This window comes from Melospiza melodia, chromosome 22 (assembly GCF_035770615.1).
Source record: "Melospiza melodia melodia isolate bMelMel2 chromosome 22, bMelMel2.pri, whole genome shotgun sequence".
In the NCBI taxonomy this organism is placed as follows: Eukaryota; Metazoa; Chordata; class Aves; order Passeriformes; family Passerellidae; genus Melospiza; species Melospiza melodia.
The window spans coordinates 6,322,100-6,336,577 of NC_086215.1; the positions used below are offsets into that span (position 1 = coordinate 6,322,100).

The 14,478-nt window shown below is 45.0% G+C and overlaps 1 long non-coding RNA gene across 1 annotated transcript in view; it reads left to right on the forward strand.

Moving 5' to 3' along the window:
• Positions 1 to 7,041: 7,041 nt before the first annotated feature.
• LOC134428223 (uncharacterized) overlaps positions 7,042 to 14,478 on the forward strand; it is a 38,755-nt gene continuing 31,318 nt past the window's right edge. The window contains exon 1 of the long non-coding RNA XR_010030344.1: positions 7,042 to 7,073. This is a non-coding gene — a long non-coding RNA (uncharacterized LOC134428223). The remainder of the gene's footprint in view (positions 7,074 to 14,478) is intronic.

The following is a 14,478-nucleotide window of genomic DNA, read 5'->3' on the forward strand; positions in this document are numbered from 1 at the left end:
AAAGGGTGGTTTCTTAATCAGCCAATGGTGATGGTGTTTGGATTGGAAGATTAATTAAGTCCAGGTGTATCATAACTGTCTATAAAAGCAACAGGTTTCTTAATAATAATAGATATAATAAAGAAATGAATCAACCTTCTGTGAATCATAAAATCAATACTAATTATTGATTAATTATCAATAATTATTAATAATCAAGAGTTATTGATCCAGGGGCCCAGAGTGACGACACAAATACGTGTGGGACCAAGCTCCATTGCCTGCTGCTGTCTGCAAGGCAATCACTCACCGGGAATGGAGGGAGGTGATCTCTGCACCTCTGGTTTATAACTCTTGCAGAACAGGCAGAGCAATTACACAGAGCTCATCCCACTGAAAGGCTGGGCACTGAACCCTCTACAGAGCACTGGAGGCTGAATATCCTCCAACAATTCCTCCCGTGCTATTAAACCTCCACTCTGCCCAGTGCCCAGGCAAGATAAGGATGGGGATTTGTCAGAACCCAGGGAATTCCTCTGGCTGCCCTGGAGGGCTCGAGCCTCTGCCCAGGGGGCTCAGAGACCTTGGCACAGAGCCCCAGACCCCTGTGCCTTTGATTTAGCCCTTAGAAAAAACAATTACCAACCTTATACGAAGGATTACAAGCCACAACAGTTTAAGTAGAATGATAGTGAATTCATTACAGGGTGAAAAATAGATTTTTGGGGTTTTTAGAATAGGGGTTCAGGGGGCAAGATGGAGGGATCTGGGCATGTCCTGCCTTTCTCCTTCTTCTTCTTCTTGGCCTCCATCTTCTGCTGTGATGGTGGCACTTTTGGACTGGTTTAGAGTAGAAGCTCACTGTCTAACACAGGTGATAGGTATTGGGAAGTAATTGTAAACATTGTACATGTAGTTTTTAGTATAAAAAGATAACACTGCCCCAGGGGCAGGCAGAGTGCCTCTGACTGTCTTGCTAAGGGGACTTCAGCTGGACAGGAGAAAGAATTTTATAGATAAAAAACCATAAACAACCTTGAGAGTAAGAACTGAAGAGTTCTGACTCCTTCTTTGAGTGCTGGGCTGGGGAAAGAGACTTTCTAACACATCTCGGGGTCACTCTGAGCAGCTAAAGCCCCGAGATGGATTGCACAGGCAAGATGAGATATTGCATGGGCAGGACAAGGATGGGGATTGTGTCACAGACATCTTCTATGAAAAAGCCTTTCCTTAGGATTTTTCCTCCTGAGAAGCTGGGAGGCCTCAGGAACAAAATGTAAACAATGATTATCTGCTGCTGGGGAATGCAACAGGTGCATCTGGGATTGGCTCATGTTAGTTTGTTTGTAATTAATGGCCAGTCACAGTCAGCTGGCTCGTACTCTGTCCGAGACAGAAGCTTTTGTTGTCATTCTTTCCTATTCTATTCTTAGCCAGCCTTCTGATGAAACCTTTTCTTCTATTCTTTTAGTATAGTTTTAATATAGTATATATAATAAAATAATAAATCAGCCTCCTGAAACATGGAGTCAGATCCTCATCTCTTCCCTCATCCTCGGACCCCTGTGAACACCATCACAGGGACTGCATGAGCAGGGCAAGATGAGGACAAGACGAGGATGGGAATTGCACAGGCAGGACAAGGATGTGGATTTCACTGGCAGGATGAGGATGTGGATGGCACGGGCAGGACAAGGATGGGGATTGCAGGGGCAGGACAAGGATGGGGATTGCAGGGGCAGCCCACCCTGCTGCTAGCCAGGCTGTCAGCTCCACAGCGCTCTGCTCTGCTTGCCCGAGCAGCCCCAGTAATTACAGAGGAAGGGTAATTGAAATAAGGGGAAAGTAACACTTGAAAAGGAAGCAAATGATTCAGAACATGCAGAGCCATCCACCCACATCAGCGGGGTCGGGAGGTCTGTCAAGCTTGGAAGCAGAAATGCTTTTGTCTGGAAGGAAAGAAAAAGAAACCCTAATAGGATGCATTTATAATCTGGAACTTTTTTTTTTTTTTTTCCTTAAAGCAGCCCCTCTCACTTTGTAAAATGAGAAGCAAGGGATGTATTTGAGAGAGAAAAAGCCTCAACCAGCAGTTACAGGCAATGGTGGACAACAAGGAAGGGACCAGGAGAGGGGTCTGGTGCAGAGCCCCTCCAAAGGATTTGTTTCTGCCCAGTCCTCCTGCCTTTCAAACAGACACTTAATCCTTCTCTTTCTCCCTCCAACCAAATAAAACTCAGGAAAATATCTTTCCTTCTGCCTGTACCGTAACAAGCAAGATCTTCCTCTGAAATCCATTCCTTCAGGATTTGCAGTCCAGGTGCTGCAGCTGCTGTGCCCCAGGTCTGCAGACTAAGCAGGAGCCTCAGCAGCTGTAAATTGACATTGCTCCACTGATCTCAACAGAGCCAGACCCATTTGCACTTGCAGATGATCTGGACCACTGTTTTATAGAGCCATTTTCCCCTCTACTGCTTTATAATCACACCCATGCCAGAAGTGTTGTAGACTCCTTGTCTCTCTTGGAAAGATTTCAGAGCACCAAGACCCTTCCATTGATGTGATACCAAAAATGGGGAGAGAAACTGGAAAGTTCCAGGTTAACCAGATGAATTTTGCAAAGCTAGAGAGCAGCACAAACCTTCCAGGCCATAGCATGGCATGTGCTTCAAAATGCTGGAATATTCTCAAATTTATCTAAAATAATTCAAACATTATATTTACATTTTCTGGAAATTCAAATAATGCTCTGTTATCAGCTATAGATTGAATCAGAAGAATCAGCTCTCAGTCTGATTTGCTGCATTTTGAATCCAGTATTCCCATCCATCCCATCAGAGAACAGAGGGAAGCCTCTCAGAAAGTGAGAGTTCAAATGTTAAAGCCTCTGAAATCAAAAACTGTTATGAGACAAATCCACAACACATAAACTGTGGATTGGAAATCTGCTTCTCCATGATTTTGACCAGCTTAGTTCAGACATTTCCTCCTGAACCCAGGTTTCCCAGGCAAGCTGGGATGGATTAAATCAGTGTCCATGCTTGGACAGGATTACCTCCCTATCAATGAGACCCCACATTTGAAAGTTCCCTATCACACAGAAATGCAGAAAATTTCCTTCTCAGGTAACACTTGTAAAAAAGCACTGATGTAAGTTTGGGTCAACCAGCTCATTTAGTGCCTTGTGAAGTATTTTATGTACAGCAGAAAACTTCTGGCTTTCCAATCACACCCTTTTCATAGTCTGATAGTTTTTGTTTTTAGAAAGAACAGATATTCTGGTAACATTTTTTTTCTTTTTCTCACTTCAGCAATTTTAAATACATCTTGTCACAGGCCAAATATTTTTCCCATCATTCCACTTTAATAATTTGACAGATCTGTGGGGAATGTTGCCCTCAAGTTAGATTATTTGTCCCAGGAGTTAGAAATAAAACTAGAAAGTACCTTCAAATTGTTGATTTTTTTCTGCCCAATTGTTTTCCCAGCTAGCACCACTTCTGCTCATCAGCCCTTTAAATCCAGGAGGGATGGGCAGCAGTGCTTTAGAGAAGCAGGGAGTAGAAGGTTTTGGGGTTTTTTTTTCCACCTGGTCTTTTTGTTTTAGTGGTTTTTAGCATTTATTTTCTTTAGGGGTCAATTTTCTATAAGCAATGAATTTTAAGACTTTTTTGCCATTCTTTCTGTATCTTTTAAGGAGAGTTAGATTGCCTATTATTCAGTTTATTTCTCTAATATGAAAATTTATTTTTTCTATCAGGTTTTAGCCTGGAACTAGGAAGTGTTTTATGTAGGCTTTGTTTTGTGGAGACCTGAAAAATACAGGATTTGCTGGAAGAGGGTGCTAGGGAGCAGGGAAAAGCAGGTCATGCTTGTTCATATTTGGTTCATTTTAGGGGATGTATTAAGATGAGCAGTGAGGTGCCTGAACAGATCACTACTATTAATTGCAGACGAGGGACTTCCAGTCCAAATTCTGAGCCCATCACTAGCCAGGCTGCTGATTTCCTGATATTTAGGATATTTTCAGTAGCTGTTCCAAATTCTGGGGGTATTAAGTTGTGGAATACAAGCCTTTCCCAAAGAGCAGCTCCTCTTCCTCAGGAGGGATCCCTCACTCTCTCCCTTGAATGGAGAGGAGGTGAAGGGTGCCAGGGATGTACCCAGGGCTGGGTTTATTCCCCTTCAAGTGAGGTCAGGGCAGTTCTGAGATGGGTGGTGGCACCAAGAGCTGATGTCTAAGAAAACTCTCTCCAAGCTGCGAATGAAGAGAGGAGGCGGCTGTGGCACAATCCAGCCAAATTATATTGATAATATGTAGTAATTATGGAGCACTTCACACGAGCAGAGCACTTTACAAACATTAACTAATTTACAGCATTTACAGAAAACAGATGTGCTTCTTTTTTTTTTTCTGGGAAAACAGAGGGAAGCACTGGCTGTGCTGGCAGAGGGGAGCAGTGGCCAGGCTGAAGGCTCCGGTTTGTGGAGGAGATGGGTGGTGGTGCAGGGATCATGGAGCACCTTTGTGTCTGCCTGGACCAGGAAAGGGAAAATGCCTTCCTTTTCTGTACTTACTGAGAATGAAGGGTGGTTTCATCCTGCTGGGTGATGTTTTAATGACCAAGGAGAACACAGGCTGCAGCTGAAGGCAAGGAAACTGCTCTGCTGTGGTGACCCTCAGCCTGTGATAACCATGGAGCAAGGCAGCTGAAGGAGCACACCTGTCTGTCCCCTGGGGAGCTGCACACAGGTAGGATTGCTTTGCTGAGCCTAAGGCTGCCTTCTGATCTTTGAGTCTTGATTTTTGTCCTCGTTCTTGGTTTTGTTTTACACCCTGTGTGTACCTGCCCAGCCTTCTCTGCTCGGAACACCAGCAGCTCCTCTGACATGGTGCCTTTTATTAAACCACTATTAATGCAGCTATAAATGACACCATGCCAGGTGTCCTGGAGAGGCACAATAAGGATGTGACTTTGTCCCTTCACCTTGGGTAGCTACAAGGTGACAGGTATCTATAGGGAATCATCTTAGAAGGTGCTGGAAGAAAAATCCTACCAGCCATGGGTATGAGTGCACAAATAGCTGAAGTTCCTGTGATAATTTGATCTTTGAGTCTTGGTTTTTGTCCTCATTCTTGGCTTTGTTAAACACCCTGTGTGTACCTGCCCAGTCTTCTGTGCTTGGAACACCAGCAGCTCCTCTGACATGGTGCCTTTTATTAAACCACTATTAATGCAGCTATAAATGACACCATGCCAGGTGTCCTGGAGAGGCACAATAAGGATGTGACTTTGTCCTTGTGTAGCCTGTTTGGTCACCAAGATGAGAGACATCTATAAGGAATTATCTTAGAAGGTGCTGGAAGAAAAATCCTACCAGCCATGGGTGTGAGTGCACAAACAGCTGAAGTTTCTGTGGTAATTTCCTTTTCCTGTTCTTGTGATCAGCCACTGCTAGCTTTTCCTCCTACTTTCTTTGCAGAGTAATTAAAAGAAAGATGTTTACATGGATAAGTGTTTTGCTATCAATGCCATCCATATTAACCTTATAAATTAGCCTTTTATGTGGTACTGTATCAAAGGGCTCTTGAAGTCTGATTGAATTATGCTTTATTTCCTTGCCCAGTCCCTTGTCATTGTCACCTCCTCAAAGAAATTAATCAAGTTTGTTAGGCATGACCTCCTGTTAGTAAATCCAGGACAACTCTCTAAAGTCTGTGCTTGCCAAGGGTGCTCTGATGTCCCTGAGCAGGGAATGTGGACTTGTGCACAAATACAGAGATTTTTAAGCTGTGCTTAAGGGGTGGAGAGAGGGGTAAAGCTCGTGGGACTGGAGGGTAGGATCTGGCTAAAGTATGAGGGGTGTCTTGAGGCAGAAGGGGAATCCTTGCAGCACCATGGGTGTGGGTTAAAGAGCATCAAAGATGGTCAAAAAAAACCTCTGGGATTCTCCAGTCTGGCGTTGAGCAGAAGGAAAACGGGAGCTGTGATGTCCCAGGGCTGGGCTGTGCCATGGAGCACGGGAGGGAGGTGGCAGAGCCAGGGAATTTGGGGGATGCTAGGGTGGAAAACTGAACCCTGGGGCTGAGAGGAGGGAGATGGAGGGGATGGGAATGGAGCAGGGCAGGCTGGAAGGCACCAGGGTAGTGCAGAGCGGGGAAAAATGGCTTGGAGTGCTGGGTTTGGCAGTGCTGCAGTGAGGAAGGGCAGGCTGGAAGGCTCCAGGGTAGCACAGAGATGGATGTGCTGGCTTCTGGCAGTGGAGCAGGGCAACCTAGAAGGCTCCAGGGTGGCACAGAGCAGGGAAAATGGCTTGGAGTGCTGGGTTTGACAGTGCTGCAGGGCAGGCTGGAAGGCTCCAGGGTGGCACAGGGCTGGGTGTGCTGGGTTCTGGCAGTGTAGCAGAATAGGCTGGAAGGCTCCAGGGTAGGAGACAGCAGGGAAAATAGCTTGGGGTGCTGGGTTTTGCAGTGCTGCAGTCGAGCAGGGCAGGCTGGAAAGCCCCAGGGTGGCACAGAGCTGGGTTTGGTAGTGCTGGAAAGCTCCAGGATGGCACAGAGCTGGATGTGCTGGGTTTGATAGTGCTGGAAAGCTCCAGGGCAGCACAGAGCTGGGTTTGGTAGTGCTGGAAAGCTCCAGGGTGGCACAGAGCTGGATGTGCTGGGTTTGGTAGTGCTGGAAAGCTCCAGGATGGCACAGAGCTGGGTTTGGCAGTGCTGGAGGGCTCGAAGGTGGCACAGAGCTGGATGTGCTGGGTTTGGCAGTGGAGCAGGACAGGCAGGAAAGCTCCAGGGCAGCACAGAGCAGGGATAAGGGCTGGATTGCTGGGTTTGGCACTGCTGCAGTGGAGCAGGGCAGGCTGTAGAGCTCTAGGATAACACTGTGCTGGGTTTGGCAGTGGAGCAGGGCAGGCTGTAAAGCTCCAGGGCAGCACAGGGCTGGGATAAGGGCTCGATGTGCTGGGTTTGGCAGTGCTGCAGTGCAGAGGAGCTGCACAGAGCCGGGGGAGGGAGTGCAGGGAGGCAGCCTCATGCAATGATGCAGTGCAGAGCAAGGAAGAGGGAAAGCTGTGCTGCAGATCCTAGAGCTCAGGTAGGATTTGGGGAAAGAGCAAGGAGTGGATGGATGCTGAAAGGCTGGAGCACAACAGCTCTGGGTGTTCTCTTGCCTCTACCAAGCACAGCAGCAGGGAGACAATGTTTTTTTTAGGGACGCTCAAAAATAATTTATTTCATAAAATAGCATTTGTATTTTATTTTTAAAAATAATTGGGGTTTTTCCAAGCCTTTTTTTTCCTTCCCTGTGAGGGTGAAATTTGATTTGACAGTGCCTCTTGTGTCATCAAATGACTCCAGGATCTGGGGATTTAGGAGAAAGATGAATGATGGGATCTGCAGGTGTGATCTTAGGAGGCACAGCCACAGTGACAGCAGGAGCAGAGCTGTGTTCCTTTGATACTTGAATGACTGCTTCCTTTCATTTCAGTTTTCACTTTCATTTTGTGTTTTGCTCCAGAAACTACTTTTTTTTTTTTTTTTTTTTTTTTTTTTTTTTTTTTTTTTTTAAAAAAAAACTGCTTTCACCCAGTCTTGCATAGGATTCTTCCATCTTGGTGTGGTGTGATAATGGCTTTACTGGACAAGAAAATGGTCAGTGTTGCTGCAGAAATACAGGAGATCCTCATCAAGCAGATTCTTTTCCAATTACATATGTATTTATTTTGCTTGTTGTGTGTTCTGTTGGTGTTGATGCTTGGGTAAAATTTCAGCAGAACTTGAAGTCAACCTACTTGAAGTCAGGAGAATGTAATTATTCTTTTGTTTACTTGATTTCTGTTCCCTTTCAAATATCTACAGGGTTTTTCTGCTTTGAAGAGTTCAGGGTTACAAATTCCAGCTTAGGAGAAAAGCTCTACTTGAGGGACAGGAGCAGATTTTGAAGCACAAAGTGTGTTGCTTCCTCCTATAGCACTTGTCACAAATTAAGACATTCACTGAACAAAAAAATGCTGAGCCTTGGAAGTTACTTAGATTTTAAACTTAGAAGAGAGATGTGTTTAAAAATATCCTATGAGATCTGTGTGAGGATATCTGGTTGTGTGGTGGGCAGGAGCTCTGCTGAGGGTGCAGAAAGACAAGAGCTGCTGATGGGGCTGGGACTGTGGGCATCAGTGCCAGGGTGGCACCCAAGCACTCAAAGGGCTGTTACCTTTCCCGTGTGCCCCGATTCATGCCAACCCATCTCAGAAATCTCAGTTTGCACCTGAAATTCTGCTCTAAATTTTGCCTGGAAGTGCCTAGCCTCCCTCACTATGTTCCTGGATAGGAAATGGCATTTTTCCTAATTAATTCCAATGTTTTTTAAAGTCTAGTTGCTGCTGGCTGAGACAGTTTCAGGAATCAACACAGGAAATCAGCACTATTGAAGCAACACCCTTAGAATCAAAGCCAGTGCTGCCTGAGAGCAGGTCTGCACAACCAGCTGGGAAAAGTGCTGTTATCTGCTGTCACCTCCCAGAAATTACAGCTGGAGAGCTGGAGCTGTTATTACTGCCTGGCACAACATCCCAGATTGTCAGAGGGACCCCTCTCCTGCAGCCCCAGGGCAAGGAGCTATCCTGGACTCTTCCAACAGGTTGGAATGGGAATCACTGCCATCTCACTCAACCCCTCCTGGAGGAGGAGCAGGAAATGCTCAGGTCTTGATTGGGAAAAAAAAAAAAAAGAAGGTTGATCCCTGTCACAGACATCTTTTATGGAAAATCCTTTCCTTAGGATTTTTCCTCCTGAGAAGCTGGGAGGCCTCAGGAACAAAATGTAAACAATGATTATCTGCTGCTGTGGAATGCAACAGGTGCATCTGGGATTGGTCTTGTGTGGTTGTTTCTAATTAATGGCCAATCACAGTCAGCTGGCTCTGGACAGAGAGTCCGAGCCACAAACCTTTGTTATTCATTCCTTCTTTTTCTATTCTTAGCCAGCCTTCTGATGAAACCTTTTCTTCTATTCTTTTAGTATAGTTTTAATATAATATAGATCATAAAATAATAAATCAGCCTTCTGAAACATGGAGTCAGATCCTGATCCCAAGACCCCTGTGAACACCATCACAGATCGCTCAGCTGATTATTCCCCAGTTTAACCATCACCCATGTCTTCCCTCTGTTCTGCTGCCTGATTTCCCTCTTCTCTCCTCACCAGGAGCAGCCGATGAGAAGATGGAGTGCTCAGTGAAAACTGAGAGGTTTTGTTGGTAGATCTGTTCATCTATCAAAGTCCAGGCTGCAGCCTTTTTTTTAAATTGACTCTGCTGCTTTTCTTCTTTAGTAAATTACTCTAAAAAAATAGAGACAAAAGGCTGCCAACTGTGTTAGTTCCCGGAAAAATCCTTCTTCTGTTTAATATACAGCTCTTGAGAGACATTTAAAAGTGAGATGCAGCCATGTGTGAATGCCTGCCTATATAGAGCCATATCACACCAAAGAATTTCAGCTGCTCACATGCTGACTTTGCTGCAGATTCCAGGTTTTTGTGGTTTTTTGGTCGTGTTTTTTTTTTTTTGTTGTTGTTGTTTTTTCCCCTCAAAGATGCTTCTTTCAGTTTGGGCAGGTTTTTGTGGTCAGCCCTTCAGAGACAAGGCTCTTCACTCACCCTCACTGACTGCATCACCCAGGGGGGTGTTGGTACCCAAATCTACCCCCTCTTCCCAGTTCTTTCAGCTTGCCTGGGCACAGGAGGTTTGCAGACATGTTGTTGCCACGTCTGCAGCCTTGTGGTTTGGGAATGTTGCTATAATGACCAAAATTCTGAATTTCTTGTTATATTTATCTATTGCCATTTCCTAGGAGCTTTTCCTAGGTCTTGGGAGCTCTGCAGATGAAGGGAGGTTTCTGCTGGTTCTACCCATGTGCACACATCTTTAAAGCCTTGTTACAATGGAAATTTCATTAAACACTCATGGTCATGGCACTGGAAATGTGGGATTGTTGCTGTGCTTCAGGTCCTTTTCCAAATGTGGTGGCAGGAATTCAGCTGGTAGCTCATAGGGAAAACCCAGAGGCACCTGTTAAAGAAAGAGCAGTCTGGAGGTTCATTGATAAAAAAAAAACTTACATCTTCTGAACATTTAGGAAACACTCTGACCTCCAAAATATCACCCAAACTGGTGATGCCATGCCACAGAATTGTGTTTTCTTGCCTTTCTCTTTGTATTTCCCCACTATTAAGTCACTGCTGCTGTCAAACATCCACAGGGAGATGGGAGCACTGAATAACTCATCCCGCTGCTGGAACAGGTGGTGATTCACATGTTCTTCAAAACTTGAAGTCACTATTTCTGTTTTGCCTTTCTCGGTCAGGGGAATTTTTTATACCTGGCATATTCCTATTAATAATCTTCATTCACTGTCATGGCACCACCTCTTAATCTTTTGCTTTAACACATTAAGTGCCTTTACTCTGAAAACAGATCTTTAAGTGAGTACTTTGACCTCTCTGTGCCTTCATTTGGGCTCTAATGTGGGGCAGAATGTCAGTGGCAAAGCACCAGGAATCCATGATGTGATCCTGAGAACCCCAATGAGGTGAACAGGAAAAAAAAGGCTAAGCCAAAGTATTTTAAATTCTTGGTTTCTAATGGAGTATATACTCAAATGGAAATGATAATGGGAGGGAAGCAGAAACAAGAATTTCTAGTGCAAAAACCACACTAAAATACTTGCAGAAACTGGCAGAACTGGTCCTAGGACATGGTTTGGTTGGCACTGAGCTGTGCATGAGAGCAGCACCTTCAGCTGAGATAAATTAACTTAGAAATTATTGAAAATCAGAGGGATGGGAGCAGAGCCTGAACCAAAACTTTCCAACTGGAACAGTTGCTTCTAATGGTCACCAGCTTTGTGCCAGCACTTCAACACCCCCTTTCCCAAGCAGCAGTGAGAGGACTTTGCCAAGTTTGCTTTTATTTTGTCACCTGGGGGAGGCACGACCCTGCTCAGCTCCCCCATTGCAGTGGGAAACAGCAATGTTTGAGCTCCTTCAAGAACACTTGACTTTGTTCTGATTTGAGAGTACAGAGCAAATAGAATAAAATAGGCGAAAGGACATCAAATATCCAAGATGTCCAAAGGAGTGGGGAGTGGTCATTACAGAGCAAGAGATGAGTAAGTCCATTCATCTTTTGCCTTTAAGGACTAAATGAGAGAGTTGAGTGTTTGTTGCCTCAAATTTGCTTCCATTAAACCGCACTGTTTGAGGGAACAAGACAGATTTAACCTGCAGCAGACACACAAGGACAGACTGGCATGGAGAGTTGGTGCCTGACTCTGAATTCCTGGGGACTCTCATTGTGAGCTGTCCATAAACAGGCTGAGATTTTCCTCTTCCCAAAGGAGTTTAATCTCTCAGAGCTGCTCTGTGCCCTGGGGGCAGCAGCCCAGGCTCCTGGCTGCCACCCTGTGCCCATGTCACAGGACTGGTCCCCTCCATCACACGGTGCCACCTCAGCCCTGCCCCACCACCACTGGGGAGTGATGCCTGCGTGCCATGGATTTTGTCACAAATCTTGATTGTATTTTATGCTCCAGTGCATTCAGTTTACAAGGGCAAAGCCCCTTTCTCTTGGCACTTTGCGCCAGGCAGCCTTCCCTTACCAAAATGGATTTTCCAACAGGAACAAACAGATGCAAAGCCAAAGCTGTTTTCTGTTACCTACACTGCAAGAAGATTTATTTATTTTCCTTTCTTTTTGCCCAGTCCAAGGTGACAGACCAGCAGAACTGAAAATATTTATCAGGCAGTTTTTCAGAATATTTCCTTTCACTAAACACTGAAAAAATTGTAAAGATGAGCATCAGAGTGGGGAACTCATCTGTGTTACCAATGAGGAAGACTCATCCTTTTTAGCTGTCAGGAAGTTTCCAAAGTTGCTTATGTCGGCTTTGGTTTCATTGTCAGACGACTTAGTTCCAGTTGAGCTCTTCCATTTAAGCTGTTAAACAAATGAAAAGTAAAATTGTCACTTTTAAATAGAGTCCGCACATAATCACATTTTGAAACGCTCCTCCGTGGTAGGAGCAGGAGTTGTGTGCATTATGATATTGAATTTTAAATAATATATTACACAAAATAGCTTCCAATTTGATTTGGGAGGGATATATTTTCATGAATTATTGAGTATTTGATTATTGTAGAAAGCCTTTGCTGTTATGCACTGAAACTGTCACTCTCCCAGGCCTATGATAGATGAGTTTGGTTATCAATATTTAAAGTTCCGGTCAGCCCGTGTGCCTGGCTGCTGATACTGGTGACACAGACTAATCAGTAGTAATGTATATGTGCCTCCTGTCTCTTGTTTGCCAGGCTGAGCTGCAGCAAATTGAGTGCAGAAGATTCCCAAGTGATTTGTGGACGGGTTTGTCATTCTGAGCAGAAGCCCCTTTGACACCAGTGCATGGAAATGAGGTGGAGAGAAGTTTGCTGGGCTCTGGGAGTGGAGGTGAGCAGAGCCCAGCAGGCAGCAGATAGGAGCCTTTCTTTGCTGGGGTGATAAGAGCTGAGCAGCATTTACAGATAGGAGCGTTTAATGTGAAAAAGAGAAACTGGCAAGCATCAAGGGACTAGAATTTTACTGTCATCTACCAAAATATTCTGAGTTGCTGAATATGAGCGCAAATTTCCTGGAGGGTTGTTAACCCCAGAGACACCTTAGAGACTTGTGCAAGTAGGGCTGGGACTTTTTAAGGTCTTTGAAAACCTCATGGCTTTCTGTGGAGAAGCAGCCTGCATGCACAGGACCTTTATTTTTATTGCTGTGTCCACTCAGAGTATTTTGTGAAGGGGATTGCTGGCACAAATACTCCTGCTGCACCTTTAAAGTATTGTGCAAACCAAATATTCCACAGGAACGAAGAGATTCATTGAAAAGCAAAGCCTGGTACTGAGTGACCTCTGTCCCTTGCTCTAGATGGTGTGGAGATGACAATGACTCCAAACAGGTTAATTAAATCCAAATTGCCTGGCTCCAGTGGGAATGCTGCAGGAGAAATCCGCACGCAGAGGTTTGCAGTGTCGGGCTGTGGTTGCAGGCAGGAGAGAACCAAAATAAAAGAAGCACTGTTGCAGTTAATGTGCTGACTTGTACTTGTCTAATTAAGGCTGGATGTGCCAGTGGGTAACAACAAAGCAGATGACAAATATTGTGGTAACTGTCACTCTGTGCAGTCCCTGTAAGAATTGAAGAGCACTGTGGTTTGGATACCTGCTTTGCAAAAGGGGTATTTAGCTTTAATTCAGTGATTTAGCTGAGATCAGAGGCCAGAGGAAAACACAACAGTTTAATTTCTGTGGCTCTTATGAAAGAAAGGCTGACAGTTCTGTTTTCAAAAGGAAAGAAAGAAGTAGGAGAAAGGAGAAGTTGCTGCTACACAAGTGTTTAAAAAGGTGAAAAGAGCAATACAAGTTTCTTTCTTAGAGCGGGGTGCAAGGCTTATATTAAGGGCCAGAGGAAGCCAAAAGAGACCCCAGGCTTGTCCTTGTGTTACTCCTGTTTTGAGTAGGTGTTTTTAATCACAATGAACAGCAAACTGCAGCACACAAACCCACCCAGGCCGAGCCCTTGGGGTTAAATAGAGCCTGGTCATCATTGCACCACTGAAAGGCAGCAAAGATGTCACAAACCACACCAAAATCACCAAGGCCACTTCAGTTCCCAGGAGCATCTTTAAGTGATCTCTTTCATTCTCCAGTTCCATGCAGGGGCAGGAGGCAGGGAAGGTTTCAGAGCAGGCTGTACTCTCTCATTTGTGTGTGAGCAGAGAGCTGGGGCAGCAAGGCAGAGGCAGGATGGTCTAGAGGAGAGGAATGGCTCAGGAGGGTGAAGATTAATCTTGTTATGACCCCATTTCCCCCCTCTTTCTTCTCATTTCCTTTTCAAGAGTCTCATCTTCTCTCCTGGAGAAGGGAATATCTTTGGGTAGAGCTGTAAAACCTTTTATCATTTCTGCTGTCTCGCTCCAGAGATGTTTTCCCTCTCACCATTGATTGCAGTGACATTCACAAAAGTTAAACATGTTTCAGGTTAGGAGATTTAATGAATCAGGAAGGCTTGGTGTGGTTAGAGAGGAGAGGATTCTCAGGGCATGCTGTACCACAGATGTTTCTCTATAAATGCACACCTCCCGAGTCCAGATCCTCCCCTTACCTCCCCCTCCTTCCTTGCTGCTGTTAGATGGATTTATTCTGTGTCTGGGGTCAGTTCTGGCTGTGTTTGGTCCATTTACATAAGGCTGCAGTAAGGGAAGGAGCTGACAGGGAGGTGTTCCTTTCCTTGCTCTCAGTCTCATAATTTAGCTCAGAGTTGTGCTTGGCCTTTGGGGATGGCAGGTTTCCAGCTGATGGGCTGTAATAACATGCACACAGGTTTCATATTTAAAAATTCACAGAGGCTGAATAATTACAGTGTCCTGCCCAGCTGTGGGGTTGGTGACATGTCCTGAAGA